Source organism: Balaenoptera ricei, chromosome 16 (assembly GCF_028023285.1).
Source record: "Balaenoptera ricei isolate mBalRic1 chromosome 16, mBalRic1.hap2, whole genome shotgun sequence".
NCBI classification, from domain to species: domain Eukaryota; kingdom Metazoa; phylum Chordata; class Mammalia; order Artiodactyla; family Balaenopteridae; genus Balaenoptera; species Balaenoptera ricei.
The window spans coordinates 35118518-35132840 of record NC_082654.1 but is presented as its reverse complement, the minus strand read 5'-3'; the positions used below and the strand labels follow the sequence as shown (position 1 = coordinate 35132840).

Genomic DNA, 14323 nt, shown 5'->3' with positions numbered 1-14323 from the left:
TCTATTTTGACTCCAAAACTCAAGCTCTACAGCTTAACTCTTACCCCTCACATCTCGCCACACCCAGAGGACAGTGCCCACATTTTCTTTACAATCACTGCCTCCCATTGCTTTATTTTTATTTTTTTTAATTAATTCATTTATTTGGTTGCACCGGCCTTAGCTGCAGCAGGCAATGCCTCCCATTGCTTTAGTAACCATATTTTTCCTACCAAAAGTCAAAACATGTGGCCTGACCATGTGAAATAATAAAACTCTAGAAAAATCCAGGACCTGTGCTTATTGGGCTTTTACCTTCCTCCCTCATACCTGATCACCTAGAACAAGCCCTATTCACATTGTTCTCGGCTTCTCTTTTGAGCTCAGGCCTGGTTCCTCTTAGTGTTAAATCCATCTCCCAAGCAGAGGCCTCCACCTAAACTCTTCACCCAAAAGCCTCAGAGCCTCGTAGAAAATGTGACCTCGACCAATCTTACCACCCTAAAAAATTCCTCTCGCAAAAGAAAAAGATGAAAAGAAACGGGTTTTTTCCTCTTTTCTTTTTTTTTTTTTTTTTTATATAAGTTGTCCTTGAGACATTCCTTTGAAACATCCCACTCTTCTATCAATGGGCTCTCCCAGGGAAAGCAAGGAAAAGGAAAAGAGAAGTTTATCTGTTCTCTTAAGGGAGAGGCATTGTTTGGCCTCTCCATTCTAAAGTAGCTCTTTATTGCAGTTTGCACTGTAGGTCCTCTCAGAGAGGACAAAAAGAAAGCAGAAGACCTAAACTTCATATGCAGAAATAATCTGGAAATTCACTCATTCAACACATTTATTGAGCACGAACTATGCAGTAGGCTCCAAACATTTACTATTGCTCTCTTCCATCTAAATGCAAGATCAAGAATACTCAAAAGAAAAAAAAAAAAAAAAGAATACTCAAAAGTAGTATACAAGAAAGAAAAGATCTTTCTACATGGGGGAGAGGGGGAATGGTTACTGAAAAAATAAAAATAAGAAATATCAGATAAGTGCTGTAAAGAACAAAAAAGGTGATGTGATGGAGAGAATCTGGTAAGATATTTACATTAGGTAGTCATTAAAGGCCTCAATGATGAAGTGACACCTGAATCAAGTTCACACCTGAATTAAAAGGACCCATCCATGTGAAGACTGGTAGTGGAGGATGCAAAGGGAACAGCTAATGTGAAGATCCTAATGCAGGAGGGATAAGCCTTTAAAGCAAAAGTTGGCAAACTTTTTCTGTAAAAGAGCCACATAGTAAATGTTTTAGGCTTTGCAAGTCACACAAGGTCTCTTGTTCCATATTCTTCTTTTTGTTCCTGTTGTTGTAGTTGTTTCACAATCCTTTAAAAATGGCAGTATAAAAATAGGCCTCTAGCAAAATTTGGCCCCTCTTAGTTTTCTGACCCCTGCTTTAGAGGAACATCTAATCTATTGCAGCTAGAGTAAACAAGGAGAAAGTGGTACAAGATGAGGTCTGAGAGGTAGTCAGGAGCCATATGGTATAGTGCCTTTTAGGTTATATTAAGATTTTGGGTTTTTTTTCTAAGTGTGATGGGAATCCCCTGGAGAGTTTTAAGCAGGGCAGTGACATGATCTGATTTATGCTTTAAAAAGGCCATCGTGGTTCTGTGTGAAGAACAGACTGTGGTGGGGATAAGAGTGGAAAGAGAGAGATAGTTGATTAGGAGGCCAGCTATTGTATCATCCAGGCAGGAGAGAACGAGGAGGGTGATGTTAGAGACAGAAAGAATTGAACAGAGAGGAACTAAACACTCTCGATGAAAGCTCTATCTATCACTGAGAAACAAAAACATAGAAGAATTCTTGAAATTTTACTTTAAAATCAAAAGAGTACTATAAAGAGCTTGACTAACAGAAAAATCTTGGTTACTCAAAATTTTAGCAATATTTTGACATGTTTGATTTATAGATATTTGACCTTCAGGAAGATCATCTTTTCCTCTCTCTGAATCATTTCCTCTAGTGAAATGGTTCAGTTTCTCCTCTGGTCCCTGACACTCATTATTTTCCCCATTTCATTTACATGTATTATGAAGTATACTGAGATTGTTCCTCTCATTTCAGAGTACACTGCAGTCAACCAAAAGAGCAAAACTGTTTGCTCTTTTAAAATCAGAGAAACTTCCAACTTCCCTTGGCAACCCGCCCTTCCCTCAAAGTTTTCACCATGAGGAAGTTGTAAATGTAGGTGGTTCTCACTCTACCCATACTCATTTTCTTATTCTTTCTTTGATAAAAATGAAGCTGAGTTTTTGAAAATTCATCAAGGTGTACATTTAATTTGGGCACTTTTGGGGTACAGTTGGGGGAGAAAACAAAAACAAAACCCAGACACACACACACAGAGGTTCCAATGATGGCAACTGTTAGAGAGAAGACAGATTAGATAGTGTCATAGGTTAGGTTCCTTGGAGACAGATTCTGAGACCAATTTCAAGCAAGAGATTTACTGAAGCAGGACGCAACCGGCAAATACATCTGCAATGCAATGAGGAAGACCAGGAGAGTCAGAGGGAGACACTGACCCCAAAGTGGTTGCAACTTGGCCAATACCTGTGGTAGCTGAGACAGGTCCCTCAGACTTGTCTTCAAATAAGGCAAGGAAGCTGGGTCTTTGCATCTTAAATCAGCCAGTCACTGGCTGTGGGCCAGTGAGGCATAACCTGGGAGGATAACCTAAAGTGAGGCAGTTCCCTGCAACCGAAGGCAACACCCAGCAAAAACAAAGCTTTTCACCATCAGGAACTAAAATTCCCAGCAGCTGAGGGAGGAGTACATTACCCATGAAGAGAGGATCTGGATTGGAGCACCACAGCACCCACTACAGAGGGATACTCAGGTGTTCTCATATAGTCATTTTTATTGTTTAATATGAATCAAGGCAGTATTTTACCATGGGTTTATAGTATTTTTATTAAAATACTCTAGTAATTTTTAGTATACCAAACATACTAATCAGCATGGCAACTGGTATTTACCACACAATACAGTATTTTACCACTTAAAGCATTTTTATTAAAAATAAATAGAGACCATTTTCAAATGTTTAGGAACATACTTTCAAAAAATACTGCTGGAAACGTGACTCAAGTGCCATTTCAACTGTGTACCTTTTTGCAGCTGATGATTAAACCTGAGTCATTTTTGACTCTTCCTCCTCCCTTATCAAGTCCTATGGCTCCTTCCATGATAAGACTCCTCCATCTATCCTTTTCTGTCACTGCCACCAATTCTGGTCCCCACCTTCATCTCCTCAAACTTAAAACATCTCCTGTGTCCAGTTTCATCCAAGTTGTGTTGGTTTTTTTTTTTTGCAGGGGGGATGCTCCATTGCATGACTTGCATTAATTACTCAAATAGTCATTGAAAATCTGTGCAAGGTACCAAGGAAATAATATTGAGCAAAAAAAGACAATCCCTCCATCTTTTTTTTTTTTCCATCTTTTATGAACATTAATTTCTAGTGAGTGAGACGGACTTTAAACAGTAAACTCCATGATAATTTCATGGCAGTTGTGATAAAAATGCTATGAAAAAGTACCAGATGTTATGGAACCATACAATGTTCGGACCTGGATTAGGGGGTCAGGGAGGGGTTTTCTAGAGTAAGTAAAATGAGCCTTAAAGAACAAAAGGATAAAGTTCAAAGGAAGTATGCTCCATGCAAAGAGAATACCATGCTTCTTCTTACCGTCAGGATCTGAAGAGGAGGAAGCATGGTGTATTCAAGGAACTAAAGAAGAAAGCCAGTAGCTAGCATGCTAGAGTTCAGGGTTCACTTGGGAAGCTAGAGGGAGGTGGGGAGTAAAGTAAAGCAAGATAAAGTAAGTGAGGGCAATACAAAACCATTAAAAATGGGGTTTTACATCTGGACACCAAGGGGGGAAAGCGGCAGGGGGGGTGGTGGTGGTGGTGGGATGAATTGGGAGACTGGGATTGACATATATACACTAATATGTATAAAATGGATAACTAATAAGAACCTGCTGTATAAAAAAATAAAATTCAAAAATTCAAAAAGAAATGGGGTTTTACTTTACTTTTAATGTTTCACTTTGAAATAATTTCAGAATTACAAAAATGTTACAAAAAAGAATTTCCCTCCACTTTTCACCCACATTCTCAAATGTTCACATCTTAAATGACCACAGTATAATTATCAAAATCAGAAAATTAACATTGATTCAGTACTATTATCTAATTTACAGACCTTATTTTACCAACTGGCCAACTAATGCCCCTTCTAAGAATCCAACCAAGAATCACACATTGCATTTAGTTGTCATGTCTCCTTAGTCTCCTTTAATATGGGACAATTCCTCAGTATTTGTCTTTCATGACCCTGACACCTTTTTTTTTTTTTTTGGCCACGCGTCACAGCATGCAGGATCTTAATTCCCTGACCAGGGACTGAACCCACACCCCCTGCATTGGAAGCATGGAGTCTTAACCACTGGACCACCAGGGAAGTCCCCTGACCTTGACACTTTTGAAGAACACTGGCCAGCTATCTGGTAGAATGTCCCTCAATTTTGGTGTCTCTGATGTTTCCTCATGATCAAATTCAGGTCATGCATTTTTGGCAATAATACCACAGAAGTCATGTTGTGTCCTTCTTAGTGCATCATTCCAAAAGGAACATGATGTGGATATGCCCCATTGTGGTAATGATAACGTTGATCACTTGGTTAAGGTAGTGTCTGCCAGATATCTCCACTGTAAAGCTACTATTTTTCCCTTTCTACTTAAATATCTTTGGGAAGGTACTTTCTGACTATGTGAACATCCTGTTTATCAACATACTTTCACCCACTAATTTTAGCATCCATCAATGATTCTTGCCTATATAAATTATTCCTGTGGTGTTTGCAAGTGGTGATTTGCTATTTTCATCAACGCTTCTAATTAGTTGTAATGCCACTATAAGAGTTTTTCCTTCTCCCCTGATTTATTCATTTATTTTTAACAGCATAAACTCACAGATTCATATTTTATTCTATAGGTTATAATTCATTATCATTATTTATTATGTTACTCAAAATGTCCCTGATTTGGCCATTGGGATCCCTTCAAGTTGACTCCTAGGCCCTTTTGACATGGCCGCATCAGTTTTTTAGCACATCCCTACTTTCTGGCACTGCAGATGTTCCAGGTTCATGTACTTTTCCTTTCCTACTAGTCTAGAATTAGCAGTTTCTCCAAAGAGCCCTTGTTCCCTCTATTGGAGATAGCACTAGGTATACTCATTGGTTCTGGGGTATAACTGCCTTAGGCCCTCTCAGCAGATACAGCCAAAAGCATATGTATGCACACATCTGTGTGTGTTTATCTATGTATGTATATCTATAAAATCATGAGTTTGTATCGATACTTCCACTTCCAAACATCTCAGGGTTCATTCTCGCCTTAGAAGTGTCTCTCCCTTTTAAAAATTCACTAAATATTTACTGAACACCTGCCAAGGGCCAGGCTCTGTGCAAGGCACTGGGGATACAATAGTGAACAAAACAGGTATGGTCCTGGCCTGCCCTCATGAAGCTTAGAAGGCATAACTCATGGATTATTCCCCTTTTCTACAAATTGCTAAATTTATGCTTTCTACTGGCTCCTTCTCACCAGGATTTAAACAGGCCACAGAAGGACTTCAAGCAGGTAACATGAGCAGTTCTACATTTCTTAACAAGTCATTCTACTCGTGAATCGAAGGAAGAAAGAGTAAACTGGAGAGGCCAATTGTCAAATCAGTTGAAGAGGGATGAAAGCAAAGGTGCGGAGACCAATTATGAGACTAGTAAGTAGTCCAAGGTAAGAGATGACAGGCAACTGGACTGGGGTGAAGGGAGGGGGCAATGGAAAAAAAATAAATGGATTTGAGAGATATTTAGGTGATAAATGGACCACACTTGGTGACTGACTGAAAGGTAGGGGGATGAGGTAAGGGAGAAGGATGACTCAAGGAGGACTCCTAGGTTTCAGGGAGTGTGTGCAGATATATTGGCTCAGATTTCCATAAATTGTAAATATATGACGATATGTCTCTTCCATTAAATGGTAAACAACCTGATGACAAGAACAGACTAACAATGTATTATTCATATATTTGTATCCCCAGTATTCCCACAGTGTCTGGTACATAGTTGGAGCTCAAGAACTTGTGTTGAATAAACAAATAGGTTATCTTTCTCAGACTTACCGAGTTGAGATTTCAGCTGTAGGGTATCAAATTAGTTATAATACCTTCATAAAAGCCTAAAACTCTTTTAGTAGAGGAAACTGACTTATACTGACTATCTATTCTCCCAAAAGACTATATCCTGGTCTTTTAGTTTATTACATACACTTTCTCTTCTATCATTAATTCATCTTACCCAAGAGGTAAAACCCAGAAGCTATAAAATAGAGGTAAACATTTGACTATAACAATGAAATTTCACTTCACACCTATCAGATTGCCAAAACTTAAGGCCTATTAAGTGCCTATTCCTGGCAGGAGGTAGGGGTAAGGGGAGGCCTCTGTTTCCTCACCTCCCAAATCAGGCTACGTGGATTAGGTGAAGTGTTTTTAGACTCAAGCAGGCATTTAGTAAAGATTGACACTGCCTTTCTCTTTACATATCCATATACTCCTCCTTCGAGACCCAATTCAAACCACTCCTCCACTAGGAAGCCTGCCCAGACCACTCCAATATGCGGCAACTTCTTTACCCTTCTCTGAGCTCCTGGGGTACCTATCTGTAAAATTCTTCAGAAATTAATCATGGGTAGTTCTGTGATTGCTCTTGCAATAAATCACTTTCTTCTTTACTTGTTATTTAACTATCACATATTCATACACTGTTCTCCAGTGAAGTCAGATATACCTGGATTCAAAGGTCAGCTATGCCACTTACTTGCTATGACTTCATCTCTCCATTGTTCAAGTTCTTATCTGTGATATGAGAGACACAGCCACCTATCTGATAAGGTCATTGTTAGCATTTGAGATAATGTGTGTATAGGGCCCAGCACATGCCACGTATTGGGTGTTCAATAAGTAGATGCCAATAGGCATGCGTTAAGGGCAGATGTCAGATCTTTTTCAAATGTCAATCCCCTCCCAGATACAGCACCTCACAGAGTGCCTCACACATGGCTGCTGCTTGATATTTTATTTACTTATATTCCACCTTGTCCAAAAAGGACCTAAGGCAGGGAGGTGTTCAACAAACATTTGTTGAATGATTACAGGCCACACTTTCCAGTCAGATTTTCCTTCCATTTTTCCATAATAAGCAGAACCACCATAATGCTGTGACTTTTTTTTTTTTTTTGGCCACACGGTTTGTGGGATCTCAGTTCCCGACCAGGGATTGAACCCAGGCCACGGCAGTGAAAGCCCGGAATCCTAACCACTAGACCACCAGGGAACTCCCAATATTGTGACTTTTTTAAAGCCTTTAATCATCCTTCACTTGCACCAATGATTTTTTAAATTTAATTTACAAATTTTAACTATGAAATACATGCTCATGGTGAAAATGAAAACATCATAAGGGAATAAAATGAAAAGTAGGCTTCTCTCCCCATATTCAGTTTCACCATCCACAGGTAATATTAAAAAAACAACAACAAAACACATTTCCTATGTGTCTTTCTAGAAATCTCCTTACATACACATGCTAAGTTAAAAAAAATAATAATTTGGATAACACTATAGATACTATCTACTCCCTGCTTTTTTCACTTAACATATAGGTAGTATTTATTGGTTTTGGAGTTCGGCAACTATTCAACCTTCTTTAAGTTATTAAAGATCTGCTCTGATTTAGCAACATAAGAATATAAGCTCCACAAGAGCATTTTGTCTCTTTTGCTCTCCTCTATCCCCAGCACCTAGATAGTAAATGAATCATAACTATGGTCAAAAGTGCTTGCTAATGAATGTATTTCCTTTTGAGGAACTGCCTTCATTCAAGGTACATTGCCTTCCTTTAGCCAAGTGGCAAGGAAGATTGATTAGATGCTCTCTCCTTAGATTTTGAACCGTGAGCAGAATACAAACAGTTGGAGGGAGTTTATCCATTCCAGTGCTGAACCCATATGAGAGCATGGAATGTTCCTGCAAGATGGTTCTCCTGCCTTACTTTCAATCCTGTGAGCTCACCCAATTCCTTCCAATAAATTTCCTTTTGCTTAAGTTAGCTCAGTGTTTCTCAACCTCAGTGCTACTGACATCTTGAGCTACAACATCTTTGTTGTGAGGGGCTGTTCTGTGCATTGTAGTATGTTTAGCAGCATCCCCGGTCTCAACCCACCAGATGCTAGTGTAACTATCAAAAAAGTTTCCAGACATCAACAAATGTCCCCTAGTGGGACTGAATTAGCTAGAGTTGATTTCTGTGGAACAAAAAAAAAAACCTAACTGATGACCACTACATCTTTAGCAACTTTTCATTATGGCCTATATAGAAATATCTCATTTGTTTCAATAGCTCAGCTATATAATACTATGTTATATTGATATGTCATAAGTTAATACATCAGTCAACTAACAATGGACTTTAAGGCTTTATCTGGTGTTATTTTAAACAACAGCTTTATGGAGATACAAGTCAAACACCAAATAATTCACCCATTTAAAGTGTACACTTCAGTGATTTTTAGTATATTCACAGAGTTGTGCAGTCATCACTACAATCAATTTTAGAATGTTTTCATCACCTCAAAAAAAGGTGCACATCCCTGCACACCTTAGTTGTCACTCCTCAAAACTCCATCTCCCTCAACCCTAGGCAACCACTAATCTACTTTCTGTCTCTGTAGACTTACCTATTCTGAACACTTCATATAAACGGAATCATAGAATATGTTCTCTTTCGCACTGGCTTACTTCACTTAGCACAATGTTTTCGAGGTTTGGCCATGCTATAGCATTTAACAGTACTTCATCCCTTATGGTTGAATAATATTCCATTGTATGGACACATTTTATCTACCCATATATCAGTTGATAAGCATTTGGGTGGCTCCACTTTGTGGCTATTATGAATAATGCTGCTATGAACATTCATGTACAAGTTTTTGTGTAGACAGGTTTTCATTTCTCTTGGGTATATATCTGGGGATAGAACTGCTGGGTCATACGGAAACTTTATGTTTAACATTTTGAGGAAGTGCCAGACTGTTTCCCAAAATGGCCCCACCATTTTACCTTCCCATCAGCAGTGTACTAGAGCTCTAATTTCCTCACATTCTCACCAACACTTATTATCACTTATCATTTATTATTCATCTTTTTTATTATAGCCACCCTAGGGAGAGTGAAGTGGTATTCCATCGCGGTTTCGATTTGCATTTCCCTGATGGCTAACGTTGGTGAGCATCTCTTCAGGTGCTTACTGGCCATTTGTATATCTTTGGAGAAATGTCTATTCAGATCCTTTGTCCATATTTTAATTGGGTTCTTTGCCTTTCTATTATTGAGTTGCAACAAATCTTCATATATTCTAGACAGAGGTCATTTTTCAGATATATTATTTCCAAAAATTTTCTCCCATTCTGAAATGAGTGAAAGTCTGTTCACTTTCTTAACAGCACAAAAGTTTAAAATGTTTATTGTCAGTCTTTCAGGTAAAATAGTGTGAGATGAGCAGCTAGTTCAGCTTGTAGCTCAATCATGTAAAGTGTTTTGCTCTGAGACAACTATCATACTTTGGATGCAGCAGAAGTGTGCATATTTCCCATTTCATCACACAGAATATTCAAAATACACATAACCAAGGGTCAAAATTTAATAAATGAATATTTTTTACTGCTTAATCAAGGACATTCTTAAGTGAACTTTTGTTTTTATTCTATGTGTGCGGTAGTGAAGACTATATAACTATTAGTACAGTTTGGTGTCAGTGCCTTTAATGGTGCTAAGATACAAGCATTTACATCCACCATTGCTTGTGCTATCAGTGTAAATGCCAATGCAGTGAAAGAGGCAAATAATGTTTTAGTATTATTATAAAAATAGCTTTGACCTCACATACCTCTTGGAAAGGTTCTCAGGGAGCCCTAGGAGTCTGTTAGACAACTTTTTGAGAACTGCTGCTCTGACATCCACGCTTGTTTAAAAAAGAAAGTAATTCTTTATATATATTTTTTCGCATAAAATTGATACTCCTGAAACAAGATACAAGAAGGAAGATGTGGCATGTTATCCTGTGATTTTTACCTACTCTTGACACACCACTGCCTTATCCCAGGGACACCTAACCCGGAGAGAGGAATTTAACCAAGGACAATGAAAAGTAATGAGTCTTCCACAATATTTATGAGGAAAAGAAGACTAATTAGTAGATGATGACTTTTTTTGGTAAAATTATTTACCCTTTATAAATATCTTTTCCGTTAGAGTTGACATAAGCTATTAAAATTCTATTCTCTGCATAGCAGATGAAGATAAAGAGACAGGTTTTAGACTGTCTTTTATAAGTAGCCAGTGAAGCCTCTGTCCAGAATTAAGAAAAGGTCAATTCAAAGTAATCTTAAAGGGCTTACCTGGTGGCGCAGTGGTTAAGAATCCGCCTGCCAATGCAGGGGACAGGGGTTCGAGACCTGGTCCAGGAAGATCCCCCATGCCGAGAAGCAACTAAGCCTGTGCACCACAACTACTGAGCCTGCGCTCTAGAGCCTGCGAGCCACAACTACTGAGCCCACGTGCCACAACTACTGAAGCCCGTGCGCCTAGAGCCCGTGCTCCACAACAAGAGAAACTACCACAATGAGAAGCCCTCGCACGGCAATGAAGAGTAGCCCTCGCTCACTGCAACTAGAGAAAGGAACGAAGACCAATGCAGCCAAAAACAAATAAAATAAATAAACTTATAAAAAAAAAGTAACATTATAGATGCTAAGCCAGTAAAATGTATTCTGGGGACCAAGGTCTCCCTATAAAAGTCCTTTAAGAGACCCAGGAGCATTATCTATTTGAAAACTACTTAGCCAATCTAAGGCTCTTCAAGAACTTATAGCTGTGTCAAAGCAAACTTCTGAAATAGTTATAGACCATGGCTAAGTTACTGAGACCTAGGCCAGTCCTAACTTGTCTTTGTGCCCAACCCACCCTGCATACCACTGCGAAATTAATCCCCCTAAATCACTCTCACCTTGACTCAAGAACTTTTAGTAATAATTAAGAGCTAACACCAATGGAGCTCTTAACCATGTACCCAGCGTTGTCCTGAACAATTTAAATGAATTTTCTCATTTAATCCTCCCAGTAACCCAGTGAGGGAGGTTCTGTAATTCTCCTCCTGAAGATGAGGAAACTTTGGCTTAAAAAGATTCAATAACCCACCCAAAATTGCTGAGCCCCTGCGTGGCAATGCTAAGACTCAAATGTAGGTTTGAGTTGATGCTCTCAACCACTGTGGTATTTCTGCAGAGATACCATTGGTCTAATAATCACTTAGGAAATTTGTTTTTTAAAAAAACAGCTAATTGGGCACAACTACAAGGCACATGGATCAGAATGTCCAGGGTAATTCTCTGACTCACAGCAGGTTTGGGAACCACTACAAGTTAACTCTCCGTTTCCTACATAATGGAGTCCATTTCTTATGTCCTCCTCCCAGCAGGATTCTAGGATACAGGCAAAATTCCTTAAATTGGCTTACAAAGCTCTTCAGAGTCTGTCACTTGACTGACCTTTGTGGTCCCATTTTTACCCCAGGTCCTCTCTTTGTTTCGATTTCTCCCCTTCATCACAGGGCTTTCCTTCTCAGGGTATTTGCACATGCTGTCCTTTGGCCTGGGATGCTCTTCCCTCCTCCCTTTGTCCAATTAACTGTTGCTCTTCCTCAGTTCTCAGCATAATAGACACTTCCTGAGAAACTTTTCTGACCTCCCTGTCTAGGTAAAAACCCTAGTTATTATCTCTCATAACACCATGTACTACATTTGCAACCTAAAAAATGTATTTATGTGATTCTCTCTCTCCCACTATAAATGGTAAACTCCACAAAAGTAGGGACCACGCTTGTTTTTCTCATTATTGTGTCTCCAGTACCTAGCTTAGTGCCTGTCACATAAATATTGCTTGTTCAATAAATACTTATCAAAAGAATTAACAGCTTCAAGGCCTTTTAACTATTCCCTACTTAACCAACCAATCATATTTTTCACTTTTACTCAACAGAGACACAGTTCCAGTTACAGAGGTTAACTCCTCTCTCTACATCTTTTCATCCTTATCCAGACCCAAGATCCTTCTCCACCTCTTTACCTACATAATTCTTATTGCTACAAGGTAGAGCCTAAATTCCCCTTGTTTCACAAAGTTCTCTAACACACCAGCCCATAACAGTCTCTAAACGTCTACCTCACTTTGTATTTCCAGGCCAATTCATTTGGCACTTAATCATATGCTTCCATGTATCATTACGTAGTATTTCATATGTAAATGCCTTGTTTTAATTTTTTTTAATATAAGCCTTGGTAGGTAGTTTGTATGTTCTTAAAGGGTAGTTATTGTTTAATTTGTGACTAAAGTACCCAGGCACATCATAAATCCTCTGGAAATGTCTGCTGAATAAATTAATGAAGAATATTCTGTGGCCTGCAATGTGGACTCAGCCTGCAGTTTATCACCAAATTTGGCAATTGACAATTCTCCTTGGAAGGCACCTGGATACTTTATATATCTCTTTGGAATATCTCCAGGGCCCCTTTTGGCAGACAGTTCAAAACAAGTGTCATGGGAGAACATTAAAGTAATATACTACTTCAAATTTCCTAACATATTTAGAACAGTTCCATACTCAGGTATTTCTAAATCCATTATAAAATTATTAATGCATAAGTGCATTTCAACTTTTTATTTTGGGTGGGGGCTCAGACTAAGATCTAAGTAAGTAAGAAGTTTTTTCCTTCAAAATCAGAAAGTAAATTATAATTCCAATTATTCCAAGTCTTATCTGAAAACACAAAAGCCAAGGAAAACAAAGTTGACAAACAATACTGAAATTCAAGCTATGTGTGTCACCCATTTCAAATTTATTTGAAGGAATTTATTTCATGAGTTCTGTCAATCATGATTTTTGTCCATACTAATTAAAAAATATAAAAAATTAAAGTTAAATTAAAGAATTATCAGTTATCTGTTGATCTGTTTCTCTTTATATGTCCTTATGAATATTTTCTATGGAGCTAATTTTTTAACAGCTTTACTGAGATGTAATTTACATACTATAAAATTAACTCATATTAAGCATACAATTCAGTTTTTTAAGTATATTTACAGAGCTGTGCCACCACCACCAGAATCTAATTTTGTTTTATCTTATTTTTTTAATTGCAATATAATTCACAAAGTTGTGTAACCATCACCACTCTAATTCTGGAAATTTTCATCAACCCAAAAAGAAACCTCATACCCGTTAGCAATCTCCCCATTAGTCCCCAACTCTTCCAGCTCTAGGCAACCACTAATCTACTTTGTCTCTATGAATTTATTCTTAACATTTAATATAAATGGAATCATACAATATGTTGTTTTTGTGACTGGTTCCTTTCACTTAGCATAATGTTTTCAAGGTTCATCCATATTGTCACATGTATCAGAACTTCATTCCTTGTTATAACCTAATCACATTCTGTTGTATGACTATACCACACTTGGTTTATCCATTCATCAGCTGATGGATATTTGGGTTGTTTCCACTTTTTGGCTATTAGGAATAATGCTGCTATGAATGTTGGCATACAAGTCTTTGTGTAGACATAACGTTTTTATTTCTCTTAGGCAGATACCAAGGAGTGGAATTACTAGGTCAGGTGCTTATCGCTTTTTTTTTTTTTTTTTTTGCTAATCACCCTTAAGATGAATAACAGATTTTTTTTTCCTATTTCAAAGGATTTTTGACACAGCCAGGAAACAGAATTTTCATGAAAATGCTAATATAAATTCTTTTTTTTTTCAATATGCTAAGATCAACTTCTATTTTTTGAGTAGCATGTATGTATCAATCTCCTTGTGGCTGACAATTCCTTAAGAGATAAATACACAGTAAGGGAAGACTTACCCAGTAGGAGTAGCAATAAATAGGAATTTAAAATATCAAACACCCTGATTAAATTACTTATTTCCCTCCCCTGTCAGGGGCCTGCTTCTCATTTCATGAGAAAAAGGTGAAGCATTAATTATAATTAGTCATGTAAATTCCCAAAGCTTTTCATAAAAGCATCTTTCAGAAATTGGAGGCCAAATAAACTTCTGGTCACATGTTATTTTTGTTTTTCTTCCTGGTGATGTACACTCTAGTTCAAA

At 37.9% G+C, this 14323-nt stretch overlaps 1 protein-coding gene across 6 annotated transcripts in view; it reads right to left on the bottom strand.

Moving 5' to 3' along the window:
* CPEB3 (cytoplasmic polyadenylation element binding protein 3) overlaps nt 1–14323 on the bottom strand; it is a 205746-nt gene that overhangs the window by 190305 nt on the left and 1118 nt on the right. The window lies entirely within an intron of this gene.